Consider the following 21,286-nt stretch of genomic DNA (forward strand, 5'->3'; position numbering starts at 1 on the left):
CTCAATCCAAAATGACTGGTGTCCTTACACAAAGGAGACATTTGGGCACAGAGACACACAGGGAGGATGCCATGTGAAGATGAAGGCAGAGATTGAGTTGATGCTTATACAAGCCAAGGAACACCAGAGATTGCTAGCAAACCACCAGGAGCTGGGAAAGAGGCATGAAACAGATTCTCTCTCATAAGCCACAGAAGGAACCAATCCTGCTAATACCTTGACCTTGGCCTTCTGGCCTCCAGAACTGCGAGACAATACATTTCTGGTGGTTAAATTCTCCGGGTTACAGTACTTTGTTAGGACCGCCCTAGTGGACTAGTACAGCTGGGTGCCTCATTTGAGTTGGGTAAGACACATTGATGGTTCAGGATTTACACTCAAAACCCCCTGGTGCTGGCAGCTCATACAGAGCCCCCTCTGTGGTTGGAGTCCAAATGGAATTCTGGCTTCTAGCAGTTTAGATCTTCCCCACCTATGTGCCTTGAATGGCCTATAGGAGTGCAGAGATATTTGTCCTTTCAGTCCTCAAGGTACCGGGAGGGACATAGAGTTGCTGGAGCCCCTTTCCTCTTCCATTTACTGAGAATGTCAAATACTATAATCAATTTTTATGTGATGCATGATAGTAAAAGAATGGAGAAACACTAGTCTAAGAAACCGAAAAAAAAAACAAAATCAAGGATGTTTGGGGTCAGTTTTGATTTTAAAGGATTCAGAGTGAAAGGCAGGGTCAAGTTATAGCATTAGACTTTCTCTTTGCAGGGATTTGCAATCTTGCAAATAATTGTAGGAGGCTAGATTGGGCAGAGGAGGGCTTATCTGAGTTGCGGGAAGACACTTAGAAGGATTTATTGGAAGGCCCTGGCAGGAACTAAGTAAGCAAGGGTCCTTGGTCAAACTGTAATTCAGAGGCTGGCTGCTGCCCAGGCAGAGCATGGAAGTGGAACTAGAAATCTGTTGCTGAGCCGAGGCTGTTCAGACAAGTCAAGGCATACAGTAGAAGTCCTGTGTGAGGGAATGCTCCTTCCTCAGTAGACGATGAGGGGCAGGTCCTGCCCGGGAAGGAAGCCATCTACAACTCTCCTGCTTCCGCTCCTTGTCCGAGTCACCCAAGCATGTTGAGAATTTACTCCCACATTTTGGGGAGTTTGTAGAAAAAGTAAACAAGGTTTAAAAATCACATTTCAGGGGTCGGTGAAGGATCTCAAGATGGCTGGGCGAAAACTTGCTCTAAAAACCATTGACTGGGTAGCTTTCGGGGAGATCATACCCCAAAACCAGAAGGCCATTGCCAACTCCCTGAAATCCTGGAATGAGATGCTTACCTCCAGGTTGGCTACTCTACCTGAGAAACCACCTGCTATCGACTGGGCTTACTACAAGGCCAATGTGGCAAAGGCTGGCTTGGTAGATGACTTTGAGAAGAAGTTTAATGCCCTGAAGTTTCCTGTGCTAGAGGATAAATACAATGTCCAGGTGGATGCTGAGGAAAAAGAAGATGTGAAAAGCTGTGCTGAGTTTTTGTCTCTGTCAAAGGCCAGGGTTGAAGAATATGAAAAAGAGCTGGAGAAGATGAAGAACATAATTCCATTTGATCAGATGACCACTGAGGACCTGAATGAAGTCTTCCCAGAAACCAAATTAGACAAGAAGAAGTATCCCTATTGGCCTCACAAGCCAATCGATAATTTATAAACTTGAGTTGAGGAGAAAGCCCTGGTCCACGTAAACGTTGGACATTAAAAATAATGATATGATGAAAAAGTCACATCTCAAAGCTATAGAGAAAGTAAGAATTCATCCATATTTAGGAAAAATGAATTGTCTATGACTAGAGGCAGGTACACTGGCAATCAGCAAGCTGCTCTCTCTATATCATGTGTCTGAAAAGTAAGTGATTGCATGAATTGAATTAATGAATTTAAATGACCCACAAAAACAGTGAAAAGCAGCCTTAAACCTAAAGAAGTAGAATGCTATGGGCTCACTTTGTGTAGGTGAGCTGCCTTTTGCATCTCTTCCATTCTGGAAGAAGTTAGTGTATAAAACTGGTGATCATAATGATTACTTTGACAGAAGGCTACATTATTTTTACTATAACTTTTCAGTATCTCAGAGGTTTTACAATCAGCCTTAGAGAAAATTAGTTCACATGATGTGATGAGCACTGGGTGTTAAACTGTATGTTGGCAAATTGAATTTAAATTAAAAAAGAAAAAAATTTGTTAAAATTCCAAAAAAAATTCTGATTTGTCAAGAGGTCTGCTTGAGATATCTAAGCAAAAGGTATATATAAAATATTATAAATGTTGACACCCTGTTTTTTACCCATGACACACACACACAGACACACAAACACAAGAGGACTTCTGACAATCTGTAAATATATTTTAAATTTTTCTAAATGTTTCTCAAAGTTTTAACACGTTTAATTTCACAGTGAACTTGCATGATGCCTGGCATCCATACGTGTGAGAATTCTCTTTTGTAATTTCCATCCTTGATGTGGTTATAGCCTCCTCTCCTGTCTGCACTCAAGGAAGCCTACTGGAATGCAAGTGGCACTAATGATATTGGAGAGCTAATTTTGAATCTACCATAACTTTTCACAAATACATTTTTTTTGGTAAACTTCAATATTATAAGCATTGCTGGTAGCATTGTTTTTCACACTCCTCCTCCCACCCTAGCATGTCGCGATGATTTGGTTGAGTATTGTGGCTAAAGCATCAGGGATTTAGGATTCAAGAAAGTTAAATCCCCTCCCCACAGCAACAAGGCTAAACTTTTTGCCCGTTTCTGGTATGTTGTAATCCCCTTGGTTTAATAAGAAACCCTGCATCTGGCAGGGCATATATCCCCTTAATTAGATTGCACTGGTCAAATGCTTTATTCTTCCTTGAACAATGTAGCTATGGGATTGCATAGTACTTACTATGCATTAAACTAGTTATGTCCTAGTTTCTACTCTTTCATGGTGCTGGTATATTCATGAAAGAGTGTAATATACAACAGGGTTTTTTTTTTTTTAATATCCTGGGATATTGTAAAGGGGAGTAATTTGCTAGAAGGTAAGAAGAGGGAATTAAGGCTTTAATAAATCTGTGTTAGGCTCACTGCCTTGCTGTATTTGAGGTCTTACTGGTTTATTTCAGGCCTGGGATTCTCCCTAAGGTACATAGGAACAAGCTAATATATTTTAGAGGCATGATATTTGGGACAGAAATTTCCAACTCTGTCTCTCACACAGAAACTTGTGGTATGCTATGGGATACTCAACTATTTTAAGGGGGATTCACAACATATATCAACATATATCAAAAGAAAATGCCTTTTAAATTTAATTGTTTTTTTCTTTTAAGATTTTATTTATTCATGAGAGAGAGAGAAGCAGAGACACAGGCAGAGGGAGAAGCAGGCTCCACGCAGGGAGCCCGATGCGGGACTCAGTCCTGGGTCTCCAGTATCACGCCCTGGGCTGAAGGCAGGTGCTAAACCACTGAACCACCCAGGGATCCCCTAAATTTAATTTAAGGCACTTAATACACACCACGGAGTGTCCTTTCCTGTGCTGGTGGGGTCTGACCTGGACCGTGCTGGGTAGTAAGCATTTAAAGGTGAGCAGTTCATAGTACTAGCTCTCAGGAAGCTTAGTTAAGTTACACAGACTGCAAAGAATGTAGGGAAATATTACAAGTTGTGTTTATAGGAGAGGGTTCACAGAAATGACAGTTCTTGTACTTGAAGTAGACTTCAGAGGATCATCCTAGTCTTCTCTGGCAAGATCGAAACTGGGAGACACCTTGGAATTGGTTTCTTATGTCTATGCAAGTGGGACTGACTTTTAGAGCAACATGTGTTTTTTTCTGAAAAGATCCTGAAAATTTGTAACAAGGGGGAATAGCAGGCCTTATAATATTTTCTCTTGACCACTGATTTCTTTGATCTATTTGTTTAGAAAAGGCATTGTGTGTGTGTGTGTGTGTGTGTGTGTATCTACATGTTTGTATGTGTATGCATATATATGCACTCTTTGGATACAATATATATTATATATGTTGATATGCACATTATATATATGAATAATTTTGTAGCTAAAGCTCATAGAAATGAGATCCATAGAATAGTATACTCACTCCTATATCCATAAACACCAAAGCCTCCTAGCAGGCATGACCAGTGCTTGATCAGAGCTGGGTGGAGAATTCCTAAGACTCAATACACTCAAGGTGATTTTTTTTTCTGGCAATGGAAATGGAAATGAACTTTCAGAATAAAAGCAGCAACTCTCATTCTAAACATTTTTGAAATAGCAATTGGCATTTATTTACTTACATGTACATCCACCTGTTTGTTCACCAAATATTTCTTGGTGCTCACTATGAATAATTGCTTTGTGAGTTACTGTGATAATAAAATGAGGCTGACAACTCTCACAGGCAGAAATGGCTTCTGATTAATTGTTGGATTCTCGTACCTTGAATAGTATCTGGAAAACGTAGACATTCAAGATATGTTTGGTTGGTTGAATTGACCTGTACTGTGAAGATGTATGGACATGGCCCCCTCACGTCAGGAAATGGATATGACACAATTGAGAACAGAACATACTCGGAACTAATAAGTAGCCAGCATGGGATGTGTGCTGCCTGATTGTGCAAATAATAAATATTTTGGAAAATCCATGGAAAGAAGGACTATTTCATTTGATTAAAACGTGATGATACATGTTGGTTGGTTGTAGAGATATTGGTAATTTTATTGATAATTTCAATTTACGGTGTCACCATGTTAGGCAAAGCACAGTGCTGCAAATTGACTTTGGCTCAAGATAGATTTTCTTTTGTATAAACAGCAAAAAGAAACTCCATTCTTTTTCCCCAGTTGACCTCTCAGAAAATGAACATTTCTTTTCAATATGTAGTGCTTCATGACTATGGCTTGCATGGCACATGGAGCATTTTCTTAGATGAAATAAACATTTTGGTAATTGTGTGTGTCGGCTGTGTCTTCCTGCTTCATTCTGGCAAAGCTGCTGTTCAATTGCTCCATTTCCTGCCTGAGTGATGATAAAAACCAGGTATGGTAGTTTTGGAGGTAAGAATTGATATTCAGTAAATCCATGTTGTTTAGTTATTGTCTTCTAAAGCTTATTTTATTTCCCTGTCTTGAACAGCCATGTATGATTTCGTGGAGGGATTTGGGAAGTGTTGAGGTTATATTGTTCCTCTTCCATTTGCACTGTTGAAGGAATCATAAGGATTGATGGCTATGGATGATTTTTCATAGAATTTAATCTGAAGGTTTTGATAAATATCTCCTTTCATTAAAAGAAAATATATATTTCTTTTTGGATTGAGGATGGAAATAGATGTTTTAAATGTCATTGTATTATTGATTTAAAAATCAATTAAAACCAAGGATTCAGAGTGTTTTCAACAATGTAACTGGTGCATTTCTGAGAACTCCTGAAGAATCTCTTGTTAGGATCACTGTCTGCAATTCCCACACTAAACTTCTCCCCATTTCCTATAGAATCTAGGCTCTTTCCTAAATGCAGATATTCTTTCTTCTATGCTTTTACCTCCAGGTGCAGTGCCCTTGCACAGCTTAGAGGATAGACTCCCCCTCATCTTTCAGGATTGAGCTCAAATGTTACCTTCCAGATCCCAGAGAGTTCCTGAGATCTCTGCTGTTGTAATTTACAAAGACACCAAGCACATACTTGTAACTACTTCTGGGTTAGCCTTCCCTGCCTGTGAGTTCTTTTGGGTGCAGGATTGTGTTTTCTGCTTGGTGCCACCACCTTCAAGGGATAGTGCCCTGTTGACAGCTGAGCTTTAATATGTTGTAGAACTTACTATTGCCTAGATCAATGAGAAGCTTGCTGTGGAGACTTGCTTGGTACTTCCTTTCTCCTTGGAGAATCCTCAGGCCTAAATTTGCTCCTGTGTGGGCAGCCCAGGTGGCTCAGTGGTTTAGCACTGCCTTCGGCCCTAGGCATGATCCTGGAGACCTGGGATCGAGTCCCATGTCGGGCTCCCTGCATGGAGCCTGCTTCTCCCTCTGCCTGTGTCTCTGCCTCTCTCTCTGTCTCTCATGAATAAATAAATAAAATCTTAAAAAAAATAAAATAAATTTGCTCCTGTGGCTGTGGCCCAACAAGGGACAGGCTCGTCTGTATGCAGTTGAATGGCCAACGATTGGGAGGACTCCTTTGTTTTTCTTTCCACACAGCCCAGGGATGCCATGCATAGAGACAAGCTAAACAAGACTAAGCAAGAGCTAGTTTCTTTATTCTCTATACATTTTTGGGGACATTGTTGATACCAAAAATAATCAGCATTGCTTCCTACTGTAGGCAGCTTTCAAACCTGTGCCCTGAAAAGAAAAATAAACTCCTTCAAGTATATATAACCACTGATATATTTTTCCTAAGGCTAGCACTGAAGGTCTTTATTTGTTTAAACTATTCAGGTGGTAGTTGGAATACCTAACAGTACTGATTAATAGTGAACTGACACAATGTTGGCAGTAAGTGTCTGTGGGAAATACAATTTCTGGTGGATTTGATTTGATATGGCATATACAGACTTTCAAACCATCGGCCTGAGTTTCAGTCCGATTTACTCATTTTTTAAAAAGATTTTTCTCTGGTGACCTTAGATAAAAATCATTGAATTTCCCTACTGGTAAAACATTGATGAATATTAGCCTTCAGAGTCTTTTGTGAGAATCAGATGATACAATGTCAATGAAGCCTCTTCTAAAACAAAATATTAGTATTGTCCAGATGTAGGTTGATGTTACTGGTTCTCTCCCACTTAAGATACTGTTTTCTTGCTTTCATTTACATTAACAAGCCAGGCTAGCCTTTCTTTGCTAGGTCTAGTACATTGTCCATTATGTAATCTAATGGAGATGCAGCCTGTCCTAAAAAGAGGACAGTGATGCTTCCGTAAATCATGGAGGACCTCCTCAAGACTGGAGTCCTTATTCAGCAGATGGAGAACTGAAAGTCATGAAAAGCCAAATGGTCCTTAACAGTCTAACTAAACTAAAACTCAGGTCACTTGCTTCCTAGGTTCAAATTTTATTAACCCATAAATATGAAAGAGTGAAATGTAGTTAATACTTTGGAAAATAGGAGTGACAATCTCCACCACCTTGGGGGAGAAAGCTCTTTTGTGTAAGTTGCATTAAATAAATGTTGGAAAATATGAGACCCTGGTAATATTCATATACTTGTTTCTGTTTGGTTTACCTCAATAGATGACAGAAACTTTTAAGCACATTGGTAAGTTTCCTACTTATTCTCATGTTTTATTTGGTAAACGTTGTTCTAGGTCTTCTGTATTTCTAAAAAATAGGAAGAGAAAGGCCATAACTTGGTCCCATCTTTGGTCACAGGTGTTTCAGAAGAGTGTTTGTAGTTGTGCTTTAGAATAGCTCAGTGCTTTGTTTGTTGAAAATATCCTGTGTTACATACACTGCTTTTTTTTATGCTCTGCTTTGCCTGTCCCTTGATCTCTTCTGCTTGCCTACCCTCTCCTTTCTACAGCTTTATTTTTGGTTATCAGTAGTATGACAGTCCTTCAATTGTAATGGTGGTGTTTTTCCATACCTCCAACCTGTCCTGTCCCAAATTCATGAGGTGACTTTTAAATCAGCCAGATTCAGCTATAGGAAAGTATGGATGCTTGCCAGCAGGGGCTTTGTAGCTCAAATTAAAGATACCATTCTCTTCTGGGAAGAATCATTGACAAAACTTAGTTTTGCTTTAAAGAGCTCACACAGAAAAGATGATTTCTTCAGCACTAATCAGATAACTGTACCTTGTAGATCATAAAGCTCAGCTCTCCAGGGCCCAGAAACCAGGGCAAAAGAAACTCCTAATGCAATGTGATCTGTTTATGACCTTCTTAGAGAAGAATATCTCAGTTCTCCCTAAGGAATGCATTTTCAATGCATCTCTTCTCACACCCTTAAGAAATAACCTCTTCCTTTGGACCACACCAATCATAATGAACGGAAGAACACTGAATGAAGATGCAACCAGAGCAGCTAGCCTATTTAAATGGCTGGCCAAATCTTTTCTAAAGTGTGGTGTGTGTGTGTGTGTGTGTGTGTGTGTGTGTGTAAATGAATGGAAGTGGGCCATATGGACACAGCTGGTAATATCAACAGAGGTAATGCTGGCATAGTAGAAGGACGCAGGCTTGAATTAGGTCATGCCCTGGATGCAGTTCTCAGCTCCTGAAGGTAAGACCCTGACAGTCACTTCCCGCCCCCAAGGGGGAACAATCTGGTCTGGCATCTGGACCCACATGATTGGTTAACTCTGAAAGAAAGAACCTCAGGCCTGGTGAAGGCCAACTTTCCTTCACTGGGATCTCAGGGATTGTTACTTCAGAGACAGAGGAAGCAGGCATTTCCTGGCAGTTAAAAAACAAAACAAAACAAAACAAAAACAAACAAAAAAACAAAAAAACAGAGAAAGCAGGAAGTTTTATTCCTTACCTTCCTCTATTTCCTGGACCAGAAAGACACTTTTCTGTGCCTTCTGGGTACAAACTCTGAGGACAGAAGCAACAAAGACACATATGGAAACATAGCTCATACTCAAAGAGGAAAGACTTTGTTCTAATTTCAAAAAGTAAATTCTCTTCTCTAATATTTATCAGCTCCATTCATTTCTGGTGCTCTTCAAAGTTACTCCCTTTTTTCAAATTCTAGGGTTCTGCCTGTTAGGATTCTTACTTTCAATAGCTGCTAATCCAAATAAAGAATAGAAAACAAAAAGATTCTAAGTGAAGAAAGGGAAAAAGATGAGTGTGTGTGTGTTTCACTTTAATCAAGACTAAATGAGGCAACAATAAAACTATGCTCTCATTTCCCTTTCTTTCCATCTTCTGGACTTGTTACATCTGAAGCCTTTCCATGGTTTTCCCTTTAAAAGCCACCATTTAAAAATAAGCATCACAGAGCTAAAAGTAAAACAAACTTCACATTTTATAGGTAAAAAAAATAAGCTTTAAATTGAGGGAGTGACAATTAGAGTCACCCAGAGATGTGGGCAGTGAGCACCCTGTATATTTTGTGAAAGATATCTATGTGTGGGTGAAAAATCGAAGGTCATGAAGACCTTATTGATAGTTTCCATTGAACATGAGATTCAAGTGTAACCGGTTCAAGAGTAACTGAGCTTCAAAGAGCAAGCCAAATGCATGATGAAGATTCAGAGGATTTTTACATCATTTGTGGAGCAGAGTGGAGAATGAACTGAGATCTGTGCTGAGAAGACTGTGATTATTTAATTTCTTTCGACTTTTCATTCATATAAACCCTGTAATGGATGAACATGCAGCATCTCCAGCATTTTGCAGTAGAAACACTAGTGTTAGCCTTCTGCTTGCTAAATGTTCACTGTTCTTCCCTATTTCTGCAGTTTCCTATTGAATTTACCTCCTCACGATTCCATGCTCTGTGCCGAAACTGTACAATCCTTTTGTGCAAAGAAATATCATTTGTGGGCACTAAAATTCAACTTTCTTTATCATTTGATTGATTCCCAGGTGGATCCACGTAGAATCCCCTTTCTTCTCCTGGATTGCAGAGTGGACTGAGAAGCTGCCTTTCCCAGGGCTGCCAAGTACCAGCTTGTAGTCCGGTTATTTCAGCGGGTTAAATGAATGCCTTTACCTAGCTGATAAAACCAGCGGGTTTGGAAGAGTTCCAGGGCCTCCTTTGTGCTTGTAGGAAGACGTGGTAGCATTTCTAGGCGTGCTGTGTGTTCAGTGAGTTTGGTGCAGTGCAGCAAGCTTGTATAATAGCTCCATGTTGATGCTTGGAGCAGCTCATTGCTCCACTTGAGAGAGTGGGAAGCACTCACTCATTTCTGTGCAAGGGGATGTGCGTGTATTATATGTGTGCATACATTTGTGTGGGTGCATGTTTACTTTTCTTTAAATCCCATTAACCAAGTGTCAAGTACATCTGAGATTACTTACTTAGCAGGGTTACTATTTCTGGTGTCCCATTTTTAATTCAGGTCTTGGAAAATTCACTGCATTTTTTGCTGATAACTTTGGAGTGCTCTTTTTCTGGGGTCTTTTATTTTTAAATATAAGAAACCCTCCTAGTTCATATATGAGTGTCTCTGGCACCACTCTAGGTACCAGGTCCACTCCTCTCCTGCTTTCCAGCACATTGCCTGAATCTAGACCTTCTTCTAGTGCTAGGGCAGAAATCAGAACTGAGATGATATTGGATATTTTATAGACCAATCCTCTTATAATTTAGGACATGGAGGTAGATAAGTGAAATGAGTTGTTCAAGGTCACTCAGCTCTCAGCTAGCACCTGGGTCTGTTGACTCTTAGTCCAATTCTTTTTCTGACATAATTGCATTGACTTTATCTAGAAGATTATGAGAAATTGATTGAATTTCCCCTGATATGTCGTCATCAGGGCCATGGCTGTCACCCAACAGATTACTGAAGCTCTTTTAACTTCTTTTCAAAATTATAAGGTTGAAATCAATACACTCAGAAAAATCATACTGTTTGAATGTTTCTTATTGCTCATCATATTAATTTTCACATAGTAGGTACTCAGTAAATACTTACTGAATCAATTTTGTAATCAAGATTGAATGAAAAGTGGGAAAGTGACTGATGATTATTGTTGTTGTTAAATACAAAGATTCCCAGTTGTTGACTTGGCATACATGAAGCCCACCATCTGCCAATGGAGAGGATCTTGAGTGTCCTTTGGGAGAGATCTGGCTTGGTTCAAGTGTTTGGAAAGCCTTTAGCTAAAACACTCCTCTGAAGATTGTTCAGAAAAGGACATCCTCAAGCAGCCAGCTGTACATTTATGCTGCTGGCCCAGACTTATTGGGCTTCTCTAGAACACACTGGATGGTTAAGAGGGTCTGTTCTGGGATCAGTTCTGGGATCATTTCCAATCTTAGCTACTTGTTCGTTGTGAGACACCAAATGAGTTATTGAGCCTTTGTAAGTTCCGGCTTCCACATCTGCAAACAGGGTGCTATTGGGGCAGCAGTGTGCCAGTGAATGGGAACTGCTTGGCCTGGCTTGGCCTGGTACCCGGAACACAGAGTGTTCCTGATAGATGCTCACTTCTATTAGAGAGCTGCTATGGGGATTAAGTGATTACTACCTGTATGACCTTAGCGTATTCCTCACATTCTTTTTGTGTCTCAGTTTCCTCATCTGTAAAATGGGGATGATAATAGAAGTTGCCTCATTGAAGATTAAATGAGTTAATACATGTAAAGTGCTTAGGACAATGCCTATCCCCTATTAACATACACAAGTGCATTAAAAAGAATCAGTGATTACTGTTGCTAAGTAGAGCACTTTGTATAATGATTAGCGCCTGGTATTAACTCAATAAATAGTAGTTCTTCTTTTTTTTTTACTCTTTCTTTCCCCTTAGAAGAATTGGTCCATAAAAATAAGTGATATTACTGTAACATTTCTGTATCTTGAACAGTATGTATTTTTAGTAGATCAAGTTATAAGCCTGTATTTGTTACTCTCTCCTTAAGATAAAAACAGAATATGTAGGTGTATTAGCTTTCTATTACTGCTGTAACATATTATTCACAAACTGAGTCCTATAAAATAACATAAGTTTAATATCTTACAATTGAGCAGGTTGGAAGTCCTGTATGGGGCTCATCCAGCTAAAATCAAGGAGTCAGCAGGTCACATTCCTCCCTGGAGGCTCATTCAGGTTTTGACAGAGTTCATTCCCATGTGGTTGTAGGACCCTGGCCTCTATTTCCTTCCTGTCAGTCATGTTGTCGGGGATTGTTGTAGATGGTGTTGTCAATTGGCTCAGCAGGCATGGGGGCTTGTGTTCTTTTTTTTTTTTTTTTTTGGTGGATTTTGCTTCTTGGGATGTGAGGGCCTCTCTCTCTCCTTGTATGGAGCCCCTTACATCTCAGAACTAGCAACAGAGTAACACATCCCATTTCATGTTGCCATTTCTCTGACCACGGCCAGGATATGTTCTCCACTTTAAAGGACACATGTGATTAGATTTTGCCCACCTGGATCATCTAGGCTGGTCTTCCTTCCTCAAGGTCCTTAACCTTGATTACATCTGCAAAGTCCTTTTGCAATGTATAATAACATATGCACAGGTTCTGGAGATGAGGATGTAGGTATCATTGGGGGGAGGCATTATTCTGGATAAGACAGTTGGAATACAAAAAAAAAAAAAAGACTCTGGCCTCTTAATCTCGTTAATTGTGGGGAGTTCAAAGTAAGAATAAGATGAGCTCCAAATTTTACTATTGAATACCTTGCCAGAAAACATGCTAATTTCTTTCTTCATTCTTTTGGTTTCATGGGCCCTTAGAGACACATTTATTTGATGCTTACTCTCTCTCTTTTTTTTTTAAAGATTTTATTTATTTATTCATGAGAGAGAGAGAGAGAGAGAGAGAGAGGCAGAGACACAGGCAGAGGGAGAAGCATGCTCCATGCAGGGAGCCTGAGCCAGACGTGGGACTCAATCCTGGGTCTCCAGGTGGGACTCAATCCTGGGTCTCCAGGATCATGCCCTGGGCTGAAGGTGGCGCTAAACTGCTGAGCTACCCGGCTGCCCGATGCTTACTCTTTTAGAGACATTTCCAGGATACAGTCTAATTTCATAGAGCCTTCCTTCAGGTTTGTGGCATACTGTCTACACTTGCCTTGTGAAAAGCCAAGTGTCCATCAGGAGCCCTTCTGCTTAAAGACCAAGACCAAAGGTCATTGTTTCATCATGTCCTGTTCTGTAGTGCTCTGTTCTATCCCTTATTTCTTTCCAGAATTTGGGATTTTTCTCTGCCTTTCCCTCTATCATCAATGTCCCTCAGTTGTGACATTTTTTTCCTGCTCTGGTGGTGATCTGTGTACATGTCTGGGTCTCCTGCTGCAATGTGAGCTCATTCACTCATAAGACTTTTCCTTAAACTGCTTTGTATCTTGAGTGCCTAATACAGTGCCTGATAGAAGATCAGTATGCAAAATAGGTTGGTTGTATTCCATGAGCTGGTTAGAAGATGAGAATTTGTCTAATCTGTCCCTCAACGGTTATCTATTGGCCAAATACAGTGTACCAACTTGAGACCAGAGGCAGAATCATAAACACAGTTCTGGTCCCTTAGGGGTCTGCATCCTAATTTCTAGGATAGAGTCAACTCTAACAAAATGAGTTATACATTCCCATGAAGAGATGAATGCTAAGTACTTTATTTGAGGGCAAAAGAGGCCATTGAAATTATTTAGCTTTTATCTGTGAAATGCTTTCCCAGAGCTTCAAAACAGAAGCTGAATATTACTTCAGGTCTTCTGTCTTCAATTTCAGATTTATAAAATTTCTTTTCCTGTAATGTGTAATATACCATGGTGAGAGTAAACATGGGCAATACTAGGTGCCTCTAGAAGTTGGGTGCATATCATTTCATCTGCTTACTTGAATATCTTATATTGTCTGCGGTTGGCAATTTGAGTTCACATTGTTGAGATCACTCTTTAACATCAGTCCAAGAAGCACTGATCTTGTAACTCAGGCAACAGAAGGGTTAGTTGAAGAATCACTGATGTCATATATGGAATGACTTATGTTCGTATCTAATTAGTTACCCCAGACAAATGTATATTTATATAAGAAAGCATAATAAGTATACAGATCTAACTACAATGCCCTTCTGGTATTAATGCCAAACTTTCAACCTTAGAGTGAATGCTTCTACCTTGGTCCTGATCTTGATATTTTCTTTGTAGTTATGGCCTGCCATTGTCTTTAATCTTCTGTTTCTGTCCTAGGCAATCTAAATTCAGTTGGTTATTATTATATTTTAAATCAAGGTTATTGCATTAATAGCAGAAAATAATGTTTCTTAACATTTCTCAGAGTTCAGAGTTTAAAGTTTCAAGTCTTCAGAGTTCTGTTTTCTATAGTTGAAGCTATTTGTGCTATTACACAAATTTATTGAAATGCTGACATTTAGGGCTCTACTAAAGGTCAGAAAAAGTCAGCTAATAGCTTTTTTTTTAAACCCATAATCAAAACTCTAAGCTTTGTAAAAAGACATTGTATCTGTCTTATATGCCACATATATTTTGAATGTTGGGTTGAATTTATACACAATTTTTCTTGTTATACAGCTCATGTCTTTCTAAGCTTACTTTCTTTACAAATGGATTTTGTTTGCATGTTGTTTTAGTGTAGACTTTTACTGCATAACAAAATTACCTAAATCTCAAAGACTTCAACTAAGAATAAACATTTGTCATTTTGCACACTTTCCATGGGTCGGGAATTCAAGAGTGTCTTAGCTGGGAAGCAGTAGTTCAGGATCTTCTTTGATGGGATTGCAGTTAAGATGTTGGCTGAAGAGGCAGTGATCTGAAATCTGACTGGGACTGGAGAATCTTCTTCTAAGATGGCTCATACATGTGGGTAGTAAGTTGGTGCTGGCCATTGGCAGTTCCTTCCTGAATGGACTTCTCCATAAGGCCACTTTACTGACTTCATGACATGATTGCTGGGCATCCTACAGAGAGAATGATCTAAGAGTTCAAGGCAGATCCTACAATGCCCTTCAGGACCTATTTCCAGTCACTTGGGTCTACTGTATTCAGTATGGGAAGGGGCTTTGCTTTATTTTATTTTTAAAAATATTTTGTTTATTTATTCATGAGAGACACACAGAGAGAGGCAGAGACATAGGCAGAGGGAGAAGGAGACTCCCTGTGGGGAGCCTGATGTGGAACTTGATTCCAGGACTCTAGGATCACGACCTGAGCCGCAGGCAGACATTCGACCACTGAGCCACCCAGGTGCCCAGGCAGGGGCTTTGAAAGAATGTGAATACCCAGAGGCAAGATCACTGGAGTCCTATTGAAGGCCAGCTATCACATACCTTCCTCTTTCTTATTCCTTAAGCCTATCTGGATGTGTAACTGCTAATTCTGCAACCTTAGAAAAGAGGACTTCAATATATTTGGCTGAAATAGAGAACCCATGTAAAGTAAATGTCAGGAGCTAGTGGAACATAGGGTTAACAGTATTGGAGATAATAGGACTGGATTCAGAATCAGATTAGTGGCAGGAATCTGGGTCATGGAGACAAGTCCAGAAAAGAGTAGGTATTGAACCAAGCACATCTCAGGGCAGCAGCCTTTTTTGATCAAGAGAATTTGTGGGGTTAGATCAGAAGACACGTCTCTGGGGGATGGGTCCTGGAGAGGAGGGCAAGAAGTACATTTTGCTATTTATAACCAGAGATATTTAATCTAATTTTTTTCTGGTTTGTGCATGTGATGATGGGGAATTGGGTTCAGTAGCACCTTGGCAAATAGATTTTAACAACTTGAATGTTAGCATCAACAAAAACCAAGTAGCTTTTGGGAGCTAAATTGAAGATATCCTAATTCCAAATTTACAGTGATGGCGTCTCTCCATTTAACAAGGCAATGAAGTTATAATAAATCAGTCTCTGTTGGAAAACATGGTACATAGCAATCTACATAGCTATTTGAATCTGATAAGTTATCATTTAGTGTTTTACCTACTGTGTAGAGTTTGATTTTTTAATGACACTAAGTGCTGACATCTATTGTGTTTAATGCACACTAAGGTCATTATTGAGATTCATCCCAGCAACACAGCTATGAGATGTGCGGCGTCAATTTAGAAAAACAGGGGGCTGTGGAATCAATCAGGCTTGAGTATTAGTCTCAAGTCTACCATGTAGTGGCTCTGGGAGTTTGGGTGAGTTCTTTGACTTTTCTAAGCCTTAATTTCCTCATCTATAAAATTGGGGATTAAAAGAGTCTACCTTAAAGATTGTTGTGAAGGTTTTATAAGGCAGTACCTGTAAAGCATTCAGTATGCCTGATAGTAAACACTTAGTAAATGCTTTTTTAAGGTTTATTATTCATTCATTTATTATTACTTATATAAATATCCTTTTAAAAATTCAATTTATTCATTTATTCAACAACTATCTATTGAGTTTTATCTGCCAGGTATATTTTTGGATTCTGGGGAACAAGTGAATAAAATGGCTGAGATCCCTATCCTCATGGTGTGGTGCTTATAGCCATAAAGTAAGCACAAAAATATAGTATGAAGTATGTAAGATGGTGACAAATTCTATGATGAAAATCAAACAGAAAGGTGAAAGTAAGTGCTGTGTCTGGGGGGATGCTCTTTTGTACAGGATCATCGTGGATATACTCAATGACATTTGACCAGAGAGTTCAAAGAAGTAAAGGAGAGTTTATGCAGGTATCTGGGAAGGCATTCTAGGCATCAAATGCAAAGTCCGGAGGCAGTGGCATACTTGGCATGTTGGTAAATTATAGGGGCCACTTCAGATGGAGCAGAGTAAGTCAATCAGTGGTAAGAATGACATAAGAGAGGCAGTGGGTGGTCTGTAGGTCATAGTGAAGAGTTTGCCTTGAACTCCTAGGGGCAAAGGAAGAAATTGGAGAGTTTTGAAAAACATGATCTGACTGACATTTTATAGGAATCACTCTAGCTCTTGTATTGGAATGGACTGTGGGGGCCAGAGTTAAAATGTGATATGTACTATTGAGATGATCTAGGCACAAAATAACGGTTGCTTGAAACATTATTGACGAAAGGTGTAGAAAGGTCAGATTCTGGACATGCATTGAAAGTGGAATTGACAGGAGTCAAGGAGAACTTCAAGTTTTTTGGCCTGAGCAACTGGAAGGATGGGATTATTTATTGGGGTGGGGAAGTTTGTGAGAGGATGTGTGAGAGCTGGGATCACGAGTTTGGTTTCAGACATGAGAAATTTGAAAAGCTTTTTGGAAACAGCTAAGGGGAAGTGGTAAGTAGAATTGGATCTCAGAATCTGGAATTCAGGGGCAGCCCATGGGGTGGAGACTTAAGTTTGGGGGTTATAAGTAATTGATTGAATTCATTGCTGGTGAATCAGTGTAGATGGGGAAGAGAACTGTGAGGATGAGCCTATGTTTGTAAAACATGGTTTTGAACCTCTGATAGGAAGGAGGATGAAGAAAGCTTGATTCCTGAAGCCACATGGAAGAAGAGAAGCCAGTTACCCTCAGTGCTGCTGTTACGTCAAGTGAGATGATGACTGAGAATTAACCATTAATATATCTGCAGCATGGGAACCTAGGCACTCCATTTTAGACCTTTTGCAGAAAACAATGAAAAATGCTGGCTATCTAATTTTCAATCCTTTTTGAATTCTCCGTGGGCTGACAAGGAAACAGGATACTCCAGAAGAAAACTTGCTATGGCAAAGCTCTTTAACAGGCACTGTGGAGAGGAGTCTGGGATATAGGTGGTAGAGTTTCTCTATCAAAGTTTGGACACTTCACAAAAAGTAACAAGAAGGAAGACAGCCTGTCTGGGCACACATACAGATGGTTGGAAGACATGGTAGTGGGAATGCGTGGTTCTCTTCCTGATGGTTTTTCAATGACATTGCAAGTAAAGCCATGAGCTGAGAGGAAGGGTGAGGAAGAGTACTGGAGTTCTGAGAAGGAAAGAAGTATAAAATAATCTCCAGGGAATATTGTAAGATTGCCTTCCATCACTGACCATCCACTGGAGATTAGCAGTCATGGGCTGTAAGGAGTGGTGCCTGGGCAACCATGTGTTTCTCTCCAGTTATGTTCCACTGCATGGGCACAGGTGTGGAGTAGGTTTTGGTTGGAAAGTCAAAGCGAGGGTAGTAAGGTAGGGACAGGTGACTCTGATGACGTACCATGGAATCTAAGTGGGTAAGGCCACATGTCGGGCAGGAGGAAAGAAGAAGGGAGCTTAGAAATCAGAGCCTTCCTTTTCCATTTGCCATTAACTATAACCTACCTCCCCTACTAATTTCTATTTATCTCCACGCCCCCTCAATTGCTTATGAGCCCATGCCTCATTCTTTGATGTTTCCAATATACTCTATAGCAGCTTTGTCTTCCAAAGTACGATATCCATAACTGTCAATTGGATTGTGTTTTCATATTTTCTTAGTCATCATATATCAGTTACACTATGTGAAATTTTATTGAAAATTCTTTTTAAAAAGTCAACTCCATATAAATATGTATAAGGAACTATTCTGCTCCAAAGTGCTACTTTAGATTATAGATGTATCAGCATGGCTAAGGTAAATTAAGCTTTTGACAATATGATTATTTTGTCAATTAAGTAGATGGATGAGATGAAATATTTCAATAAGGTATTTGGCCTGAACTGTTTGATTTGACCTGTGTACATTTAATCAAATGGATCTAATGCTTGCCAATTTTCTGTTTTATTTTGAGGAAAGCTCAGAAGATGAAGAACAGAAGGCAGTCACCTTTTTCTTTTGAAAATAAGATCTTTACAATGGTTATCAATTTGAAATTTTATTGAAGTTATGTGTGTATGTGTTTACAATTGTGTGCACATTGGTAGGGTTGTTGGAGTCGGGAAGAGTATGGAGTATAAAAGATGCTAGGTTAGAGGTTGGTGATGGCAAAGGATCTCTAAAAATATCCTCCTGTGTGTGACTATGGCTAACCTAGAAGACAAATCTAAAAGTATTGTCTGGAGGTCAGTAATATATAACTTTAGCCAACAAATATGTATCTTCTTGTGGGTGGTTCTGTGCTAGGTGTGGGGCTATGGTAATTAAAACAGATAAACAAAAGAGTAAAATTCTTATTACCCTGGGGTTCCAAATCCAATGGGACCGTAAACTAGAATCCTTGTGGAGAGAGAACAGGGAGCTTTGGGTAACTGACTACACGTGGGGAATGGGTGGGTGAGAGAAGGACACTTTCAGAAGATCAGAGAGACGTCTGGGGAAAGACGCTGATTTAATGATGTATGACTTGTTGAAGGGTCCACACAGACATCTGTATGGAAATGTCCTGTGGCTATTGGGTGGGAAGGAGAATATACCTGCTGCTGCTGCTGTTTTTAGGCTCAGGGAGGAAGGAAGGACATCAGGAAGTAACAAGAAACTTGGTAGGAGAAATGAGTTATGAGCCAGGCTGTAAAGAGAAGGATGCTCATTGCTGCAGCATTTATAAGACAAGCAGTATGATATACTTTACTATACTTTAATTTTGTTCTTGAATATAAGGTTTGTATTTTCCTCACACAGCAGATTTGAAGTTGTATGAGAATGTAGCAGGAAAAAGAAGTATATTCTCAAGGTAGAATAGGAAGCCCTAAAAATATCAGTTAATAAAATTTAATTTTAAGCACTTGAAAGATTGGAATACATAGGCAAACAGCAGTTTGTTTGGAGATAAGATCAGCGAACTTTTAAAGTTTATTGGATTTTTTTTCTTTTTTTTTTTTTTTTGCATTTGGCTTATAGATTTGTTTCCTTCTGATGTTCCTAAAATGTTACAGGGGGTTGCTCACGTTGTGTGTTACCCTATAATAAAATGTGTTCTCAATATCTGACCTCCCTTGGGCCTCGGGAACTTCTGCTGTGCTTCCCAGCTCATCTTGTTCACTTCTTTCATTTTTGTGTTGTACTGTTAGTCTCGAGGTTAATTCCTGTGGGAAGCAAAAAAGGGGAAAGAATGGAGGAACCTTTGCCTTCCTGAGACCCAGCTTCCTGGAGAACTCCACCCACCACCTTTCCAGGCTCACTACCCACTCTCTCTGCAGTCAGTCCCTACCTCTAAACTGGGAGAGACGAGAGATGGTGGGTAGAAGTCCAGGCAGCCTCCTGTTTGATTTTCCTCTTGATCTCTTGCCTACTTGCCTGCTGGTATTTCTGGCAATCATGTTCATAGTGGAAATATAAAAAGTCCAACCAAACCTATGTGCATGCTGAAAATCCTAACCTTTTCACTTGCACAACGCTTAATCCTAAGAAACATTGATTTCTGAATCCTCTGCACTGCTTTATATTCCTAAGGGATAGTGAGCATCCATCTTGACTCCCCTCCATTTCTTTCCAAGTGTGTTTTTATAAACACTCTATTGTAAAAATTACTCCTCTGAAGCATATTCCAGACAGAACCACACTAATTTTTAAAGCATATATATTTGATGAATAGATGGATTTGAAAATAACCATTTAATTCCATTCTTTGTATCCTTAGGGCATCTTGCTATTCTTTTGCTTAGAAAATTCTAACCACTTGGTACTATTCAACTTTGATCAGAATGAGTTTTCTACTGACGTAGAAACAGCTTTGTCACCGTCATTGAAAAGACAGATTCTGTTGGGAAAGGTAAAGTGTGTCTTAGTGATCTTGCTTTCAGGCCGACATAAACAGATTCACATCCAGTGTAATCATCTGGTGCAGAATTTATTACCTAGAAACCAGGAGAGAAGAACGTCACATTTATTCAGCTCCACTCCTACTTAGAGTTCTTTGAAAATAGACTCACTTAATTTTGAGGAAATCATATGTTTTCCCAGACACTGAATTTGTATTAAAATATATAAGCTCCTTTTTTTCTTGGGGATTTTTTCCCTCCATCTTTCACTTGGTAATTTACATTGTTTCCCTAAGAAGGCACTTAACGAATTTGCTTCTTACGCGCAGCACAGCATAATTAGGCAATTGCCCTTGTGTCCAGAGTCCACCAGGGGAAAAGGTGACAGAATTGCACCATAGGCTCATTATAAAACGGTGCAAAATAAAAATGTGAACTTACCAGTTAAAGGAAAGACAGCCAAAAATGTGCTGTAAAATATTAATGCACAAAAGATGAAAGTAAAAATCATCTTCAGTAGAATGTCTTGGTTAGTCAGTTGGGATCAGTAGTAATTGGTTAATTGAAAAGATAAATTAGCAAAAAAAAAAAAAAAGCAGTAAAACAGGGCAATTATTAAAAACGATACACATGTGCCGTAAACATTTCGCTTTATATTACTGCTCATTCACCAATACTTTGAGCCCCATGGGGTTTCTTTGATTATGGTTGAACTGATTTGAGTTCTTGTAGAAATCACACCTATGATCTCTGATTTCTAATTTTGGTATCCTTAAGTGGAGCAGAATTTGAAGGATGGAAGCAATCTGAGTGCAGAATCTTTCTTGATTTTCATGACATTTCCTTTTAATCTTTTATGGTATGAGAACACCCATATTCAAAGGAATATTTTTAGCCATTTGTCTTTATCACGTTTTTTTTCAAATCATTTAATCTATTTTTTTGACAGAAATAGCAACTCTTTCTTTTGCAATTATCCTTGTTATTTCAAAAATAATTAAATTACATAATTAAAATAACAAGTACAACTTGTA

General features: G+C 39.2%; 1 protein-coding gene and 1 pseudogene across 7 annotated transcripts in view; both read left to right on the plus strand.

Annotated features, from left to right (window-relative positions):
* Positions 1-21,286, plus strand: part of FGF14 (fibroblast growth factor 14) — a 614,603-nt gene that overhangs the window by 85,396 nt on the left and 507,921 nt on the right. The window lies entirely within an intron of this gene.
* On the plus strand, positions 705-1,889 carry LOC144287436 (ATP synthase peripheral stalk subunit d, mitochondrial pseudogene; annotated as a pseudogene).

Source organism: Canis aureus, chromosome 17, assembly GCF_053574225.1.
Source record: "Canis aureus isolate CA01 chromosome 17, VMU_Caureus_v.1.0, whole genome shotgun sequence".
Taxonomy (NCBI): Eukaryota; Metazoa; Chordata; class Mammalia; order Carnivora; family Canidae; genus Canis; species Canis aureus.